Source organism: Triturus cristatus, chromosome 5_1 (assembly GCF_964204655.1).
Source record: "Triturus cristatus chromosome 5_1, aTriCri1.1, whole genome shotgun sequence".
NCBI classification, from domain to species: domain Eukaryota; kingdom Metazoa; phylum Chordata; class Amphibia; order Caudata; family Salamandridae; genus Triturus; species Triturus cristatus.
This window is the reverse complement of record NC_140587.1, coordinates 152,012,799-152,033,711: the sequence shown is the minus strand read 5'-3', so window position 1 is coordinate 152,033,711 and position 20,913 is coordinate 152,012,799.

Genomic DNA, 20,913 nt, shown 5'->3' with positions numbered 1-20,913 from the left:
CTGATGAGGTGTTGAAGCGCTTTTTTGTCGAGTAGCACGCTACTCCGGAACCCATAAAGTTTTAGTGGTGAATTAGTATAGTGAAATATGAAAGTAATTTGAGCGAGCCAGTGGGTTCACAAATGAGTGTGTTACATATCCTGGTGTTAGGGCAGTGGAGACTTTCAGAGGTTCTGCTCTCTAGCCATGGAGCTGTCACTGAGCAGACCTGAACTTAGTGAGTGAGTACCGCCACAACTTAGTGAGTAGTGTTTCCTGGTATGTGGGCAGTAGTGAGCTTCAGAGGTATTCGTCCCTTTCACCCTGGAGCTTTCCCAGACTACCAGACCTGAAGTTAGTCAGCGAATGAGTGAGTTCATGAGTTAGTGAGTTACGTTTCCAGTGGGAAGTGGTAAGTTTAAGAGGTTTTGCTCTCTTCCGTCACTGAGCTTCTTAGCAGAGCAGAAGCTAGTAAATTAGTGAGTTCACTTGTTAGTGAGTTAGGTATCCTTGTACTATGGCAGAGGTGAGTACCAGAAGATTTGGTCTCTTAAGCCATTGATCTGTCACATAGTAGCAGAGCCAAAGTTAGGTAGTGAATTAGTGAGTAAACCAATTAGTGAATTAAGGCTTCAAGTTTGTGGTCTCCGCTCCTTGCTGCCACTTTATAAGATATCGAGCATCTCACACTGTTGACTTCCGTTCTGTTAATCACTCAAATAAGGAGAGTATCAAAACCTTAGGGAGAGCTGTTATATAATATGTATTTATAGAGCGTGTGATTTACCAGGTGAGTATCTGGGCGCAGATGCAGGAGTAGTCTGGGCCAAGCCATGGCCTGGCCTAGGTGAAGAGTCAAATCTTCAGCTTCTTGGGGAATTCTAGAAGTGGGGAGGCGGCCCTGATGTGCAGGGGCAGGTCGATCCAAGCTGTATGAGCAAGGTGGGAGAAAGCAAGACCGCTAGTTCTGATTCTGTGGTGGATGTGTACGAGTAGGAGTCTGGCTGATCAGAGATGTCTGGTAGGTTTGTGGAAGCTGATACAGTTGTTGAGGTATGCACGATCTATGTTGTGTAAGGCTTTGAATATGTGTGTGAGAGGATTTAGGAGTGCATAAAGTAGGGCAGCAGGGAGATGGGTCGATAGTTGGCTAGCATCATCGGTTCTGCTGGGGGTTTCTTGAGGAGAGGAGTGCAGTGGCATGTTTTCAGGCATCTGAGTAGGAAGGAGGCAGTGGTGACAAAAGCATTCAGAATTGGGGTGGGTGCTGTGTTGATGGGGTCCAGTTCTTTGATGAAGACGTGGTGAGAGCAGGGGTCCAAGAGCGCTCCAGAGTGAATAGACTGTATGGTGGTAGCGGTTTCTTCCTTGGTGATGATGGTCTAGGGGGTCAGTGTAGTTCCTTGTCTTTTGGTCAAAGAGGGCAGGAGTGCTTTGAGGGTGGAGGGATCTGGTTGGAGTTCAAAGTTGATATAGATCCTGGTGATGTTGCTGAAGAAAAGAGATAGCCTGATGCAGACTAGGATCTTGAGAGGAGGTAATGCTTGTGGAGTTGGCTCCTGGAGAGGTGAAGTCTTTCACAATGGTGAAGAATTCTTTTGCACGGTAGGTGGTGCCTTGAATGCGGGCTGTGAGTGTGGAGGGTTTGGTGTCTCGGATCTGCTGGTGGCAACCTCTAAGGGTGTATTTGTGGGTGTTCTTGTCTATGTTGTACTAGCTTAATTTCCTTCTGCACTCAAGTTGCTTGCAGTGGCCCTTGGTCATCCTGAGTTCTTCTGTGTGCCAGCTAGATTGCAGTCTGGTTCTAGTGGTTTTGTTGGGTTTTTATGGCAGACAAAGTGTCTGCGCTGGTGGTGATCCATGCATTGAAGTTGGAAATGGAGTCAGTTAGGCTGCTGTTTAGTGGCCGGTGTTCTAGGAGTTAGTAAGAAAAGATGCTTCTGAGACCTTGTTCGACTCCTGACATGAGGATTTGGTGGCAGTGTTTTTTAGGGGTGGGCGAAAATTCCGCTGCACCGGTGGAGTTCACGGAGTTTTGCCCACTCAGCATTTCACTTGGAGCGTGGAGTTCCGGCAAAACTCTGAGAACCCCCGCATGGCAGAGTTTTTCCTCATGGGTGGCTTGGCAAATGCCAAATTAGCGAGCTAGAATTTGCGCCCCCTAGTGCGATTGTTCAGGCGCTAGAATGCCTGCCGGCGAAATTTCTTATTGCAGGTTGAGAAAGCTGTCCCTTGAGTAGAAAATGCACTCAAGTGGTAGAAAGAAGCAGCACCCTCTGGTGCAAGGATGGACAGTTTGCTGTGATTTTACAGCGCAGAACAAGCTCCCTGCACTAAAAATCAGCCCGACATGCTGAATGTTCCCCACTCTTGGAACTCCGCAGAATCTCGTGGTGTTTTTTTGCAACACGGCAGAATTGCACAGATTGAAACTTTCTGAGTTCGGCCCACCCCTAGTGTTTTTGTGGTGATGTGGAATAGGAATGCTGAAGTTGATGAGGGTGTGGTCGGGCCAGGTGATTGATTGAGCTTGTCTACTGTGATGTTGCTGAAGCTGGTGAATGTGGGGTCCAGTTGGTGAGGGCAGGGGTCTGAGGGAGCTCCTGAGTGGATAGACTACATGGTGTGTGGTCTTCCACTCACTGGGTGAGGCAAGGTTCGATAGGTCCTCAAGTACAGAGGTCAACATTGGGATCAGAGTAGTCTTCCAAGTGGAAGAGGATAAAGGTACTGCATATAAGGATCAGGGATGAGATGAAATCTGCAGTGGTGCTGACATAGTTGGTCTGTGCAAGCATAGGGGACAGAGCCTATGTCACTCAGGAGTGACCAGGAGACTTGGAAGACTAATGCCTTTCGATGTCGGGTGTTGCAGGATGGGTGACGATGACCTTGACTCTGCAGCTGTGAGGACTGGGTGATGCTGAGGAGGACCAGGACCTGTGCATGAGCTGTCCCACGAAAGATGTCGAGTGCTGAGCGGTCGGTGTCTGGCGGGAGCACCAACAAGCCTTGGCAAATGCAACCAATGCAGTAATCAAAGAAGGAGCAACGTCAGGACCAGCAAGGCCCAAGGGATTCACCACAAGCTGGGGAATCAGAGCAGGCCCCATGCAATCAGAGGAGCCCAAAGGAAACAGAGGTGATCCTCAACTGGACCCACAGGCCGGAGGCACTGGATTCGTGAGAGGACCTCAAGCAGCTCACAAAAAGATGCAGGCCCTGATGCAGACGATGTGGTATGGCTGAAGATTCTGGGCACTGGAGGTGCTCGAGGTTGGGGCTTCTTGGAGCCTGAAGATCTTCTTGGAAGGAAGCCAACAAGCTTTTGCAACTGCAAGTTGGACGCAGTGCACAGGGGTTCGGTTATTGCAACCCCCACTAGGGATACTGGCCTCAAACTTGATGAGAGGGCAGGGCAGGCTTCAGGAGCTGTGGAAAACCACCACCTGTTTTGCAGAACCAACCGAGTCCGTAGGAACTCAGGATCTGCAGACTGATCGACTTAGTTGCTGTGCCTCTGTATGCAGGGAAGTGACTCCTTCACTCCAGGGAAGATTTTTTCAAGTGTCTTTGATGCTTCACAGGCCTTAAAAGGTTCTTGTATGATGCACAGGCACAGCCATTGCAGCAGACTGGAAGGGAGACGAAGTCAGGCCCAAACGAAGTCCAGCGAAGCAGTGGCGTAGCTAGGGGGGGGCGGTGGGGGCGGCCCGCCCCAGGCGACACTATTTCAGGGGCGGTAGCGGCCGGCGGTAGTGGTTCTTTGCTATTTTATTATTTCGATTTAGTCGCTAGAGTTTATTTCATTAGCTGTCCCGGAATTACCATTAATTAGACAGACGGGTCCGAGTCTGTTCGCACTTTGGAGCATTTTTTGACCTGATAGATATCTGCCCGTAATATCTGTTGTTTATGGCCATCACGTAGGTTACGCTTCATGCAGCACGTTTACTTCCGCTTTATGCATTGTTGGCGCCAGTCTCCACGGATGTCGAGGTTATGCAGCCATTGAATTAATCTCCCGGTAAGCCGAACTTTTTCATCATTTTCTGTGTTTTGACAGATAGAAGTCTGGCCGTTTTAACTCTGACTCCCCGGCCTATTCTGTTTCCCTTTTCAGATAACCCCGTTCTGAATAATTAACACGGGAAGCAAGTACACCTTCCGTGCTTGTGATTAGTGGAGCAATTAAAATGGGCCAGCCAGTGAATGTTTTCACTCGGGACAAGTCAAGGAGTTTTTCCCTCGTTGTAAAATAAGTACTATGTACAGAGGTTATGAAAGACCCTTTTTGCTTTAAATTTCTTTAGGTTTAAATTACTTTTGCCCATACCTTCATGAGTTGCCTTTATTGCTTTTCCGTACAGCACCTCTCTAGTTGTGTCGTGCCCCTGGAACCTTCCCGTATTTGCATACTCTAACAGTACCAGTCCTGGTATGATATAATTAATTTATTGTTAACGCTCACCTGTACCCGTTTTTAAACTTATTAACGCATAATCTATACGTGACTTAGCAAATGCTGTTAAAGTAAACTAGATCAGCTTCACGTTTCAAAACCGATGCACAGCTTTGTCTGACTGTTTGCCTGCTCTACCTTTTTATGACCCCATATTTTAAACGCGTATTTGAAGTTCTAGACACTACGCATGCAACTGTTGAGGGAAACCTGGCATTAAGAAAGGTCTGTGTGCCCCTTTGAAATCTCTTCTTCGCTATGGTTTCCCACCATCCATGAAATACATGTGACGAGCAAAGGGCGATTTCAATGCTCATTACTGAGGCACGTCCCGTTTAATGTCAACACAGAGGCTGCTTGATGACATGGAACGCAACATGCATGGCGGCTGCCATCTCCAGGTCCCATCTTTCTGTAAAGTGCCAGTATGTTTGTGGGATTTTGAAGTTGCAATGTAATTTAATTGCTGACTCGGTATTGTCACGTGCCTGTAATCGAAAGGAGCTGCATGTCTCTAGCCTTTGTGCTCCTTTGGCAGGGCTAATTGGCAGACTTTCAAAACTCCAACTTGTTTCTTGCTTAAGTGCAGACACAGGTGTCTGCAATAGGCCCAAATAAAGACTAGAAGTAATATCAAGTCTTCAAAAATAAGCTGTATAGTTCAATATACTTGAGCTGGCAGCCAATGCGCCTTTATTGTGATCTGTCGGACTGGACACAATGAGACAGCAAGGAAGTTTATTCCTTGCCTTCTCGTGTTCAGTCTGACAAATCACAACTTGTATTTCCTAAGTAGATTTCGGGCCTTATTTATGAGGCCTTGCAACAGTTTTGCGCTTCCGTTGCGTCACTTTTTGTGACGCATCGGTGGCATAAAACATGCCTCCTGTTGCGCCCTATTTACAAAGTGATGCATCTAAGCAGATGCGTCACTTTGCAAACCCCTGCGCTACATTCTACCCGAGTCAGGTATAATGGGCCATATTTATGAGGCCTTGTGACAGTTTTGCACTTCCGTTGCCTCACTTTTTGAAACGCATCGGCAGAGTAAAACATGCCTCCTGTTGCGCCCTATTTACAAAGTGACGCATCTAAGCAATGCTGACGTCATGGAGGTTTCCCCTTTGTTCTCCGAGGCGCAGGAAGCCATTTGCTTCCTGCGCGTCGGAGAGGAAAGGTGAGTTTTGGGGCTGGGGAGGGGGGTATTTTGCGATCGGTGGGTTAGGTAGGGTGGGGGCACAATGTTGGGGGGAGGAGAAATGTTTTATTTTAGGCTCCGCTTGGTTTGTGCGCTTGGTTCGTGCTAATTGCAGTTGCTTTCATGTGAAATGGATCCAAAAAAGAAACACGCTTGCGAGAGATGCCCTTTTTCTCTCGTTTTCTCTGAGGGGTGCTGCTAGCGTGGGAAAGGGAGGTGGGGGGGTCGAAATAAAGTAAGACAGAGGGGTTGCAAAGCGGCCAGATTGATTTTATTTACATCCAAATACACCAGCATCACAGAGTTTGCCAGTGAAGCGCTACTTTCGTTTTCTCTTCTTTCTTTGAATAGCATTGTTGTTCCCAGGTTGGGAGAGTGTACCATTCCTGGGGGTACTGCAATACCTGGTTGTTGGTTGGATTGGAAATCACAATGTGTACCATGGCTCTGTGTTTATGGATGTGGTCTTTTTATACCATACTGCTTACGTTTTGTAAGGATATAAGCAATGGACATTGAAACTGTTCCCTTCAGGGCCCTCTAGTCATGTCCATAATTTTTCAGGTGAAACCACTCGCTGATTTCTGAATAGTGAGTGAGAGATCGTTAAGGTAACCATGTTGTTTCTGCTTAAATTTCACATGCTTTACTTAATCTTGCATTCCCTATGAGTGGTTGCTTTTACTTTTTTTTTTAGGCAGTATATTACTCTTATCAAGTGCATAATTTGTTTTGAGCCACACCCAAGTGTTTATAGCGGGCACAATTAGTTTGTAGCTGAAGGCAGTGCGAGTTTCTCTCAGTGGGGAAGTATGGTGTTCAGTGGGGGAGAGGATGTGGCACTATGGCCAGAGCTGTCAAATTTGGAACTGGGGAACCGGGTTCAGCCTTCATGACCAGTCCACCAGACCACTCTACTGAGGGAGCACATTCCCATGCTAGACCGTAGAAGGCCCCACTAGACCGTAGAAGGTTTGATGTCTTAGCACAAGCAGGTGTACCCTAGTGGTGTCTATTGTGGGTTACCCTTGAAGGCCTGTCCACCACAATCCATCTCCAGTCTTGCGGGCAGGCCTACAAAGCAGCGCACCCTAGAGCAACAGTGATCCAGTCGCTGTGACTGTCACTGAGGTCACATGAACCTTGAGCAGATTAGGGCGATGCGAACGGTGTGACCTCACTGGGTACCTATTTTGGGTGGGTGCGTAGTGTTTGCAAGTATATTATGTTTTGAAAAAATGTTGCTGCCTCCTTCCTGGCCTCCAGCAATTTTCAGAAACAATAACAATGTAATGATAACTTTGGTGATTAATGTTCTTCCTAGAGAGAGATGGAGTTTTGTCTAGTGGAAGGGTTGACTCCTGGAAAGGTAGCACAGAGGGTTAATGTGCCCGCTGCAAAGAACATGTACCATGCAGATCACAAAGTGCACTGCTTTAATGGGGGGACCATGGTGAATGGTCATTTAATGTCCGCTGTAGATGATAGATCCCTGAACAGTGTCATGTATGTGCATGTTTGCATTGTGCTGAGGGGATAACCAGGTAATTATTCACGCAGCTCTCTGATGGATGTCACATGTGGTTTTTCTGAGCCCCCAGATAGATCATGCAGTCTGTGTGTTCTCTTTTGTACTGCCAGTCACCGGTGTATTCAACTGTGTAGCCTTGGACCGTGTCATGTATGTGCATGTAACTTGCATGATCAAGGTAACTATTAGCGGCGATACTACGTGTCTCTCGGACCTTTTTCAAGTGGTCGCTGTCTTTTTTCCCCAGCAACCCCCCCTCCCCAGGGGCGGCAATCTGCGAGATAGCCCCGGGCGCCACAAGCTCTAGCTACGCCTCTGCAGCGAAGTCCAGAGTGCCAACACAGTAGAAGTGGTGTCTGATCTGAATCTTATCCCATGATGAATCTAGGGACTTACACCCAGGTAAACCCTTAACTACCCTAGGGAACGGGTTGGGAAGATTCAGGGGATGCTCCCAGTGGAGGGTCTGGCCAGGGGGGAGGTTACTCCCATGTCCTTTGTCCAGTTTCGTGTCGGAGCGGGATCCAACGGCTCCGAGGACTGATTTGAACTATAAACAGGGACACCAAATGTGCCCCTCATGCAGACTTTGTGGCGCTGGGAAGTGCACCCACACGGTCCCAATACACTAAATCCTGTCTGGGAGGTGGTCACACCTTCCTGTGACAGGATGCTTATTGTTCTGCCTTCCCCTGCTCGAGCTTGGCTCAGCAGCAGGAGGGCAGAAATGTGTCTCTGGTCGGCAGCAACCATTTTGTGCTGTCCAGGTCTAGAAGGTTGGCACCGGGAACACTCAGAGCTTAAGGGAGGGCTCTTCCAGTGCTTGGAATCATACCTCCTTCACTGTTTACGGTGTGGGAGTATGATTCCAACATGTTTGATACTAAACATGATAGGATTTGTTGCAGCTGTTTTCGAGATGGTCATCGTGTAATTACGCCGTGCCCCTCTATATAGTATACGGCTGCTTCACTGACAACCCGGGAGAATGGACTCCGTAGGGTGTAGGGGTGTCCTGCTCATGCAGGGGCACCCTCTCACTTAGATCCAAGCACCCTGCTAGAGGGGTGACTTATAGATTTTAAGTGTAGTGATAGTTCCTAGATATAGGAAACCTATGTCTTTAGTAAGTGGTGCAAGCACCAACTTACACAGGCTGCAATGGCAGGCCTGTAGTTCCATTTTGAATGGTCTCTCATGAGTGGCATAATACATGCTTCAGCCCATGGGAGACATCTGGGGTACCTATGCCCTGGGTACATGGGTACCATATATTAGGGACTTATAAGGGTACTCCAGTATCCAATCTGGGTTGTACCTAAGCACTTACCACAACAATTTAAGGGAGAAAACAGAGAGACTGGGGTCCTGATTAGCAGGATCCCAGTCAGACTAGTCAAAAACAGCTTAGAACCAGGCAACAAGTTGGGGTAATCATGCAGAAGGATCCTACCTCCCTACACTATATAGGGCTGTAGTGACTCCCTTCATCTGGGGCAATGGGGCGTGTAGTCGCTGAATGACTTGCTACTCAGACTGGCTGAAAGACGCCATTAGACCATAGGCCAATTTACAGCTATATGGATGAAGTTAATGTTGAAAGTAAGCAGAGAAAACTGTGTGTTAATATCCCAGTTAAAACTAGTGGGTGGTTGGAGGGGGCAATCAAAACATTGTGTGGAAGTGAGCCAAGATCGCTCACTCCTCTTCGGCACCACTCACGCTCACACCCTCATGAATGCTGCTTCTATCACTTACAGCCCCTTTAACTAGCTTTCCCCACCTTATTATGTCGTGCCTGCGGCCTTGGTCCTCACTCGGCTTCCTTCTGAATCTCTTCCTGTGAGACAAATGTTAGTCCTCTGTCTCTGTTCATTCTCCTTCTTCCCCTTCCTAGTCTTTCTTCTCTTTCCACAGGTGGAGCACGGGACTCCAAAGACTGGAGATGCTGTCTCCATCCTGGAAAGTAGACAATTTCCCCTTTGGCAGTCTTAGTTGTTGTTTTTCTCATCACTCTGACGTCCCAAGTGATATATCTTGCCAATGCAAACCTAGACTACTATGAAATCGGAAGACTGATTACCAAGAGCACCCCTTTAGCACTTGACTCTCAGTTTAGTGTTGTGAGCAATCCAAGGTTTACCCATGAAGGTGGTGTGAAGTTAGACTAAAAGCTCAATAGCTAATGAAGTAATACTCAATAATTAGATTGTTACTTCTTGATCATTTCACAGGGACAGCTGCCCAGTGCATCTGCCTGTTGCTGCTTCTTTGCTACCCTGTCCCAAATTTTCTCAAATGCCTCTGCGGATATCAGAGCCGTTGCGATTCGGCTAGAAAGACAAAACAAAACCCACTGACCAAAAAGAGTAGAGCCCACCCCAAGACTCTATAAACGCAGGTGATAGTCAGTTGGGGGAATAAAGTGGTTACGCAAGACCGCACTTCAGGATCTGTAGGTTTGGGTCATGTCAAGGGGACAATTGTCACAGGGCTAACTTGCAAGCACTGGGCACAGTATTTAGCAAAGAGTAGGAACCATTTGTTACAATTCGGATGATTCAGCATGTCTCACTTCAGGTAAGGATATCGCGCTTCGGCGAGCTTTAGGGAGCACACAGAGAGTCCCACAGCAGCAGGGCTCCACGTTGTGGTTATCGTGTAGTTACAGCCTGCACTGGCAACCACATGAACTCTCCAAAACCAGGATGATAGCTGAAATGCTGTTGAGATGCAGTTGAGGGTCGCCAAAAGTTTTTGCAGCACTAATCTGCCCTGGATTTTGCAGTGCAGGTGTTGCTCCTAGTACCTGACCAGCACTCTGGACAGCTCCTTCACCAGGCAGCTAACACTGGACTCTTGTGTGGGCAGTCTTCTCCTACCGAAGAACTTCCAGTGCATCTCTCTCAGCATCAAGGCTGGGTCATTATTCAAGACAGATCCTCAGCACTCCAGCAGAAAGCCCCACAGTCCCAGGTGATGGCCCTTCATTGGGCTGAGAAGATTCATCCTCACACTATGGGGTGTTGCCTCTCATACTCTCATACCATCGTTTTTGGCAAGGCTTCTATCAGTGGCTGAGAGGCTTTCGTCCCTAACCACTCTGTATAGCTTTGTGATTCATTTGTGTCTCGTTGGGCTTACAAGTAGTGTGTGCACTGCTTGTAGTGTCGGCGGCTTGTCTGGGAAGGAGTGGTAAAGTGCCTGTACAGCCGCCTGAAGTCTGCGGTATGTGAACATGAATAGTGGTGTCTTGTTTTGTATATATTGCAGCTCTTCTGGCATTATGAAAGTGGCATTCGGAAACAAATCTCGCATTTTATCTAAACCTGCTAGCCTAAGAGAGCGAACAGCACCCGCCTCTTGAGTGACAGATAGTGCTGCGTGATTTGCAAGGGGGAGCAGGGGGGCATACAGCGAAGGGTTTGCTGCTAAGCGACCTATGGCTTGCCAGGCTGCTATTGTACAGTCAATGGTATTGATTTCGGTTTTGGATGTTCCTTGTTTGGAGTGCGACACAATGCTGCACAAAGGAAGTGGGTGTGCATCTCCATCTTCCACAGCAACATGCGGAATAAAAGCATGAGGATTTTACCAGTAATGCGCATATTGTGTTCGAGCGCAAAGATAATACAAGTACACATCTGGTACATTAACCCCTTGCATGCTTCTGACGGAACCACTCCGTCATGAGCCACGGGCGGCGTGTGCTCATGACGGAGTGGTTCCGTCATGCTGCGGCCGTTGGCAGCCGCTCCGCCCACGCGTCGCTGTTTCCCCGCCTGCGCGGGCGATCAGCGCAAGTGGGTGGAGTCATGACAGAGCCACGCCGTCATGAGCACAGCTCGCCCGTGACTCATGACGGCGTGGTTCCGTCATGAGCATGGCGGCGCTGCGCTCGGCCCAAACCCCCCCAGCGCTGCGGCGGAATTCGCGCCGCAGCGAAGGGGTTAAAACCTCCTTTTTTGTAGTCCAATATAAGTGTATCCCAGCACACCCGGGCTGCCTGGCACCCCAAACCAGTTTCAGCAATTGTGAGCATATATTCTTAAAAAATTGGCTGGACAGTTTGGGTATATTGCTAAATAGAGACATAAAGCACGGAAGCACAATCATCTCAATTTGAGCAATTCTGTCCACCAACGATAGTGGCAGCCCGATCCACTGTGCCACCTGGTGCTCTGGCTTGCTATATGCCTTACCATAGCTTTCTCTCACCACTATGTCTGGGTCGCGGTGAATCCATATGCCTGGATACTTCACAGGGTCGACAGCCCTTTCAAGGAGAAACTCCAGGGCATGTGGAGCAGTGCTCTCTGTCATAGACACTACAATCGATTTGGTCCAGTTTATACTAAGATCCGAGAAGTGCCTAAATTGAATATATTCCCTTAGTATGGGTGCTAGGTACCTCTGAGGTTCCCTGACGAACAATACCATATTATCAGCATATAACAACATTTTGACAGATCTCAAAGCAAAGCGCAGAGCTGACTCCTTATGTCGCTGCCTGATAATGCAGGCCAAGGGCTCCAGCATTATTGAAAAAAGAAGTGGCGATAGGGGGCACCCTTGCCTTGTCCCTCTGCAGATCCTTATAGGTTCAGGCCCTCAATCCTTACACGCGCTCTTGGGTCAGTATATAACCGTCTCACCCACCTCCAGAACAACCCATTGTTTGCAATATCTGAAACATATAGCTCCACTCCATGGAATCGAATGCCTTGGCTTCATCTAACCGGATTGCCGCCGCCTGTAGTTCAGCGTTTAAGTCCTGGTACAAGGCAAAAATTGTGCGCAGGTTATGCAATGTGGATCTTTCTGGCATAAAACCAGATTGGTCTGGCAAGACCATGTTCGGCAGCAGAGGCTGGAGTCTAGCAGCAAGTATCTTTGCCAAAATCTTAGCATCTATATGGATCAGTGACAATGGGTGATATGATTCGCACCTTGATGGAGGCTTGTCTTTCTTTAAAAGGGCAATAATCAGGGCCTCTCTGAGTGTGGGCGGCAGTTTACCTTTTTCATAGGCTTCCCCATACATGGCCAGCAAATGAGGCACTATCTCCTCCGTGAATTCCTTATAAAATTTGCTTGCGAGCCCGTCAGGCCCCGGCACCTTCCCGTTTGGGCGAGCCTGAATTGTGTCTCGAATTTCTGATGCCTCTATCGATTGGGACAGGTATTCCCGTTGGCTGTCTGACAGCCAGGCAAGAGCAGTATCTGCTAAATATTCATTCAGCTTGCCTGGATCAGCCCCTCTCTTTGAGGTATATAGATCTGCGTAAAACTTTTGAAATTGAGCTGTGATTTTGTGTGGTGTGAAGTGATCCTTCCGAATCGTCAGCAATCTGAATTATAGTGTGGTGATCCTGCCTAATCTTTACTCTAACTGCAAGGTTGTGACCTGGCCTACCGCCCTAGTCATATGCCCATGCAAAATGCCTCTTTGACAGGTATTTCACCTCATCTGCCACCAATTAATTATATTCTAGCATGCAGTCTCCACCCTCGAGAGCCGCCCCCTGACATCCCTTAGTATACCTGAATTGGTGCTGATGCAAGTCCATCTGCTTGTGGCTTTAAAGGCATCCCAGAGTGTGGCAGCTTCACTGACCGACCCCTTATTTAAGCGAAAGTATTTTTGAATAGCTTCCCTGATTGTGGCCTTATAAGTCGTGTCGAGCAACGCTTCGGCCCTAAATCTCCATGTAAACTGGCGGGGAACAATGACTGGGGTGTGCAGAGTGAGCTTGACTGGGTTAAGGTCTGACAAAGGTCTGGGTAATCTATCTATGTCTGACACCCATGCATTGACACACCCGCTAAGTAACCAATAATCAAGTCTCAACCAGCTGCTGTGGGCAGTGGACGTACAAGTGCCTTCCAGTATGTCAGCATTCAGGATCCTCCATGTGTCCACGAGCCCTAACTCTTCCATCCCCTCTCTAATAATGTGAGCAGCTTTTGGAGAGGGCCCCGGCTGCAGACTTGATTTATCCTTGGAGGGATCTAAGTATGTGTTGAGGTCACCACCCCATATTATTTCTGATTGTGGCCATTCACGGAGCACATTCAATAGACCTTTGAAAAATCTGGGTTCATCCGTGTTGGGCCCATATACGTTCACTAAAGTGAGCTTGCCATGAACTATACCTGCAACAATCATCTATCACTGATTTAATCATGGTGAAAGGGGTAACTTTTTTGATAAGTATAACCACACCCCTTGCATATGATGAATACTAAGAGGCCAACCGGTATCCCGCCTATTGTGCACCCACCCTGACCTCAGTGTGGTTAGTCAGGTGCGTTTCCTGAAGGAGAAGCTACCTTTACATTGTGTCTATCGAGTTGGGCTAAGACTTGTCTAATTTTCTTGGGGGAATTCAACCCACGAACATTCTATGTCACACATGATATCAAAACGCTATCTACCTTTGTAACACCAGCCATCGACTAAATCGGGGATATAGCAAGCCAAATGAAACAGTCCCACAGCAGCAGCCCAAACATGCTGAAGACAGAGTACCCCAGGTCCCACCCACCCAACCTAAGAGCCATGCTTGACAGTTCAAGAGAGAAGGAAAACGGGGATCACCCACTGGAGGGTCGTCAGGAGCCCAAACAGCCTCCTTATTGGAGGTATCCAGGCGAGGCAGATCCCAATCCGCCCCACGGCTTACATGTAGGGGCCTACAGCATGCTCACGTAAAATGACCATGGACCCATGGCATCAGCCTGCGCCCATCGTCAGTCCGAGTCCTCTGTTTCCTACGAGCGATGAGCGTGTTTTATTTTCACCGTTTATTTCAGGAATTCTTGCACCGCTTTGGGGGTTTGAAGATTCTGTGTTGTCCATCATATTTAACCAGCAGCCTGGTCAAGTACAGCATGGCATAAGTGATATTTGCCTTCTGCAGCTGTTTCTTGACCGCTTGGTACTCTTTCCTTGCTGCTTGCACTGTGGCCATAAAGTCCGGAAGGAAGGCAGCCTGGAAGCCCTGGTAGTTTAGATCCACTTTCTCGCGGGCCTGGCGGAGGATCGCGTCTCGATCTTGGTAGTTTAGCAGTATTGCTATTACCGGCCTGGGGGGAGGGGGGTGCGCCCGGAGGCTGCCTCGCTGCCAGAGATCTATGGGCCCGCTCAACCACCAGCATCATTTAAAATCTCTCCCGGCCAAACAAGTCGGTGAGCATCTGCTCCACATACAGCTCCATCTTACCGGTGTTTGTGGTCTCCAGTATGCCAATGATGCGAACATTGCTGCACCGGGAGCGCGTATCCATGACTTCCTTTTTGTCTTGAATGATATTTAGGAGCTTTGCCATTTCAGTACATTTGCTTGTTGTGGCTAGCACATCATCTTCCACATTGGACAGTCTCTGCTCTGCCACCGCAATTCTGGAGGATTGTCCATACGCTGGTTTAGGGTGTCCATCTTGCTGTCTATGGAGAGAAGACTCTGCTACATGGCCTGAAGTGTCGCCGCGAGCTGCGTGGGGTCCGCGCGGCAGGGCTCTGCTCCTGGTTGCCTTGGTCACCTTGCGCCATTTTTGGTGATTTCTTTTTTTCGTCCCCTCGAAGGTGAGCTGAGGCTGTCCCTTATCAGGCTTGCCCATTGTGTTAGCTGGGCCCAAGGTAGTGCGGCTTCCCAGCGCAGATCACAGCTCTCACCAGTGCAGCAGATCTGCGGCCCAGGCTGCTCGATTACGTGGTGCTTCCTGTCTTTATGCGGAGTCCCAGGCCCAGCACAGTCCTATAGCTCACTCCGCACGTTTGTGGCTGCACCTCATCACTTGTCGATTTTTCTGGGCAGTTCAGCTGAAGTAGGCACACACTGCACGCTCGTATCTCGTTTTAGTGCCTGGTAATGTTGGATTAAAGGATATTAGACGGTAATTATTTGCCTGACCGGAGGAGCTGCTTCGGGCTCTCTAGCCCCCCCCCACCCCCCCCCCCCTCGCCTCTCATACCATAGTTGCAGACAGTTTGTGGATTCTTCAGGCACAGCTGTGGGATTGGTTTTAGGTCCTTCTGCTGTTTTGTGTTGCTCTTCTGATCCAGCCACTGTCTTAGTCTTCGAATGCCTCTGGAAAGGAGGGGCAGGCTGGACATCTTAATCTCAGAAAACCCGGAACATGAACACGAAGACGAGAGATGCCTTCACACTGTACGCACATGAATTTGTTAGCGGTGATTGCACTACTGAATACCGACCCCAGAATATTGTGGTGCAAGAATATCAAACGTGGAATATTGAGGGATGAAATATCGAAAGGTAAGTGCATGTAGAGAAGAATAGATTTACTATTCCTATCTCCACATTTAGGTAAATATATGTGGAGTTGGGTGTAGAAAATCTAGACCTACTCACCTGTCTGTATTTAAAAAAATATAGTTTAACCTGATATTGTGTGGGTTCGATATTCGTGGTGCATACCGTTAATGATAGAAAGACAGAAGGGCACACGAGCAAAGGTTAACTCTTAGCTTCTATGGAAACGGTTGTCTCCTATGCTCCCACTACCCCAGAGTCTGAAAAATAACAAAGGCTTCTGGAATGCAAGGTAGGAGACTTACAATATGCATTGCTCTTCCTGTGGGCTACCTCCACCCTCCATTTTGTACACCATCTTTACAATGGAAATCCAAAATGGATTCTGTTCTACCTACAGAGAGCCTTGACATACACAGGCTTGTCTTGCCAGACGCATGCTGTGTATATATGCTATATCCATGCACACCTAAATATAGACCATGAGATGGTTGCAGAAAACTGACAAACCATTGCAGGAGAGGCCCTCAGACAGCGACTCCTTCACAGGTGAAAATGCTTGTCCTGTTAAACATGCACATTGCTGCCACTATTGTCATGCCAATGCAGCGCGGCAAGTTGACAGTTCTTATGCTTGTCAAAAAGAAGAGGCCCTTGATGTGACCAATCAAACCACAGAGCTCAGGATTGAGTTGTAATTCTTAAACAGCAGGCCCTCAGCACACATGCATGATGTTCGTGCACGCGGAAGCCAAAAAAAACAAAACAGAAAGCTTCAGAGAAGTGTTTTTTCAGTAGGAAGGGATGCATGCATGCCAAAGCATGCAGGGGATAATCTCATCCAGTCTCAACAGCAGTGTTCACATATTTGCTCATGCCTCCCCGCCTATTCTTCTCCTCCCCGCCCATCCCCGCCTAGTCTTCCCTCCCCGCCTATTCTTCCCTCCCCGCCTATTCTTCCCTCCCCGCCTATTCTTCCCTCCCCCGCCTATTCTTCCCTCCCCCACCTATTCTTCCCTCCCCGCCTATTCTTCCCTCCCCGCCTATTCTTCCCTCCCCGCCTATTCTTCTCCGCCCCCATGGAACCAGGATGGAAGTGACAGCCCCTCATGTCTCTCAGGACCAGTTCCAGTGGTCTTCGGAAGAGAAGGAGCACTGCTGGTCCTGCACATGCAAAGCCCTTGTATACGTCTGCTTAAGTTAGGTGCAAAACAATTGTCACTTCCGCACAGGACAGTTGCACATAGACAGTAAATATATAAAGTGTAACACACAGTTCTAAATTTTGTGCGGTGGCTTGGGGAGAAGAGGTTAGTGCTCCAGCCCCGGTTTAATGGAAGTTATGTCGGTGGATGTCGCGTCACGAAAATGCCAAGGGCATTCATTTACTCTTTGGCCTTAATGAAATTACAGGAAGTGACATCATATGACTCTTGAATCTGATTTGTTTCATGAAGGCATGTCACATGACCCTAACATCCCACTGACTCTCTGTCACATCCCTGACACTCATTCTTCTTCATTCTCACTCTCTCACATGCATTCACTCTTAATCTAGGTTTACTAACGCTTTGCAACGTGTTTGTGTCACGTTTGTGTTCGGGTGGGATACTATCCTGATTTGTGGTGGATAATATTCCAAAATACTGCAAAATTGTTCTATACACTGCAATGCGTGATTTTGCATCAAATTGACATTCCAGCAGTTGTGCATGGGGGCTCTCATGCAACCACCCATGAGTTTGATGCAAATCCCCATCTACAAACATTAATAGGACGGAATTTGTGGCAAAATATTCGACTCCTCGAGGCAGGTATAATCAGGAGAAATGTTATAGTTTCTCCTTATTTTTCCAACTTTGCCTGTTTGCTGCATTGTACAGCACACATACAAAATTTGGAAGCATAGTTTTTGTACTTGAAGGTACTTCTTTCAGTACAAATCCTGTGCTGCAGAGAATGCAAGCATCCTTGCCCTGAAGCTTAAGGGTGTGTGGGTTGGCACGTTGCTGCCATAAGTGCACCAGCCCACAGTGAAAGAAACAATGCACCATATCTATGTACATATTGTGTTGTATGACAGAGGCACTCATGGCTGAACCCATGAGTGCCTCTACAACATGGTCCCAACCATGGGTGCGTCTTAACCATACATGCCTTTACCATGCATGCCTTTACCACGCACTTTCATTATAAAGACATGATTGGTAAAGGGATATGCGTGGTAAAGATCACCACTACCCTGACACCCCCCTCCCTGCCCTAAGCCCTAAAATCCTATCCCGCTACCTTGCCCCCCCACTCTGAGGCCTAAAACCTACCCCGCCATGCCGTTAAAATTAACCCTTCCCCTCCCCCCGCCCTTAGGCCTAAACTCTGCCCCCTACCAAAAACTAGCCTGACCCTAGCTCCCCACCCTGAGCCCCAAAATCATACCCCCACGCTTCCCTTAAAACTACCCCTACCCTTTGCCCTACCCTGAAGCCTAAAACCCTGCCCCCCTTACAAAAAATGACCCGACCTCCCCCATCCTGAGCCCTAAATACGACACCCTCACTTAAAAACTACCCCCCCCTTAAAACAACCCCCCCGCCCTGAGCCCTAAAACCTTGCCCCCTTTCAAAAAGACTGTCGACCCCCCTGCCGTACACCGCTCCTGACCCCTTCCAAAAACGACCACGACCCACACCGCAAAAAACTACCCCGCCAAAACCGGCCCCAGGCCTACTTACCTGTCCAAGTCCTGAGCTTTGTTTCGACGCTTCCTTTTCCTCTCCCCGCCCTACTGGACACTAGAGCACTCTGTGGTTAAGGCAGATGCATGGTTCAGGCAAGTATGGTTACGCTTGCGGGGAAACAGCACGCGTGCCTCCGCCTGCGTTGTAAAGGCCGTTTCCCACGTTTGGTGCATTTTTTCCTCTCTCCCTTTGACGCAAGGCAGCGTAGTATCTTCAGTGTAGCGTTTTCATTGCGTCAAAGAATAGTTAAATGGCCTCAGTCTCACACAATCACACTCACTACTTGCCACTCACTTTCACTCACACACATACATGCTTACACATACACACATATGCTCGCTCACACACACTCTCTCACATAAACACACTCTCTCTCTGGCCAGCATGCACAGAATATACATTTAAAAACATTTGTGCTTACCACAGCTGCCATTAAAGGTGAGGTCCTTTTCCAGCTTAGTGTGCACCTTTTTTATTACAGATAGTGAATATTGAAAAATTATTCACTATTAGTATTAGGGGTGGGCGGAATTTGCGAAATTAACTTTTGCAAACTATCGCGAAACTGCTGAAAATCTCCGCAAACACGCCGGAAATATCGCGAAGACTCGAAGTTTTTTTCCCGCCTGTTCGCGGTATTTTTTGCATGATCGCGGCTCGCCAACTTACCCATGCGGTTGCTCAAGGGTGCGGCCATCTTGTTTTCAATTGTCCCGCCCTCTCGCGATGCTTACTTCCTGTTCCGGGTCGCGCAATGCATGTTCGCAGCCGTGCGCTGTAGATATTTCCTGTTCGCGACCGCTTTTACTTGATCGCGTTGCTTTTTGCTTGCTCGGGGAGAAAATTTCGCGCGAACTTGCGCACGTGGTCGCAATGGGCGCGGCCATCTTGTTTTTCACTCTATTGCATGGTTCTGGGGCCTGATTTTGAATCCTCCCTACATCTTTTCAATCCTTTGTTTAAAGCCACTTTTTTTTTATCTTTCTTATTTATTATTTCTCTAACTATTTTCCTGCTTCTATATTTTTGGTTTTTATCAATTTTTTTGTTGTTGTTTTTTAGCTACTTTTTCTCTCTTTCTATTGCCTGCTATTTATTTCCTTTACTTCTTCTTTAATTTTATTACCTTTTCTTTCCCGCCCCGTCCCAGAACCATGTCAAAGGGTAGGGCTGGACGTCGCAGCCAGAGCCGCGACCGCCTTCCTTGCGGAAGGCGGCGCCCACAAGGGCTGCAGGCGCGGGCCTTATTTGGGGAGGTGGAGTTGGCTGCACTCATTTTCTTTGTGCAGCGCCACCTCCCCTCAACCCTGGCAGCAGGTGGCAGGCCTGGGTCTGGGTACGGCCTCCCGGAGCGTCGGCAGCGGTAGGGGAAGGTGCGGCGGGCAGTGTTGCGCTTCTCTGGGGTCCGGCGCACCCAGGCGCAGCTGACGCACCGGTGGTTTAACATCCTGGACCGTGAGCAGGACCTGCTGGACCTGCTAGGAGTGGAGGTCCCGGGGCTTGGTGAGTAACTATTTAATTATTACTATTTTGTGTCTGTTCTTCTGCTCTGTGTTATATATTGCGAATATCTTTTTTGTTTTTGTTCCAACCAGCTAGAATGTTGCTGCTTACATTCCAGGTTAATTACATTTAAAAGTCTTCTGTGATCATGACACAGGTGCTCTTCTGCGCTACTACTAATCTTACTTGTTTGCAACTTTGCGTTTGCGCTCGCTTAGCGTGATTCTGTAAGAGTTTGTTTTAGAGAAATTAAGTTACGTAATGCTGCAGTGACTCTAGTCCACTCCTTACTTTGTCCTGTCACTAAGAGATAGGGGCGGATTGATACTTAGGTTCAGGTACTTTGTATGAGTTTCTAATTTGTTAGTGGTATGCGTGATGCTCCCTCAGTTACGTGACGTGCTGCTAGTACGGCAGTCTTTATTAGAACCTTTTCTAGTTTGTTCATTGAGTGGTGGTAATTAGCTTAGCACTAGCAGAACATCAGCATCAATCAATCAAATCAAAATTTGGTGTATACAAAAATGTAGTCATGTGTCCTCCATTTGACCATATGCATTGTTCAGGAATAAAAGAAGTGGAAATGCATACTTAATGTACAATTGGCATGCCTGGAATAGGTGGGCTACGTCGGGTGGTACGTCGTACTTTGGCTTAGTTGTAACTTAGTATTCTGGAATCAGAATGGAAGACTGGATTACTGTTGATAAATAGTAACTTAAGTAGTCAATCCGCGAATCCCCCGATACTACTTGTTGACCAGATGAGATTGGTCAATTTAGTTATTGCAATTGTTGTTTACATAAGTGTTTTTTGACCGTTCTTTAAAAATATTGTATTTGTTTGACACCATCCATCAATGTTTGTCTCTTTCTTATATCTTTCCTGTTCATCAGCACCCAGGGGCAGACAGACAGGGAGTGGGCAGTTGGCAGGACAACAGTCTGAACACCACCACCAGGAGGACACCAATGAGGGCTCCTCTGCTGGCCCCAGTAAGTCTTCTTGTTTTTAATAATATTTCTTATTCCATAACTTTTACTGCACCATATTTTTCACGAACTATTGTTTCAGTTTCCCAATGCTATTTTTTACCAACAATTATCCTTCGATCTGTACGGTTTCAAAAATCTTGTTATCCCTGCCTCTGCTATGATGACTCTCAGTACTACTATCAGTCTGTCTGTATTGTAGTAGCTAAGCTTGCCCAGTTGGCCAGTGCC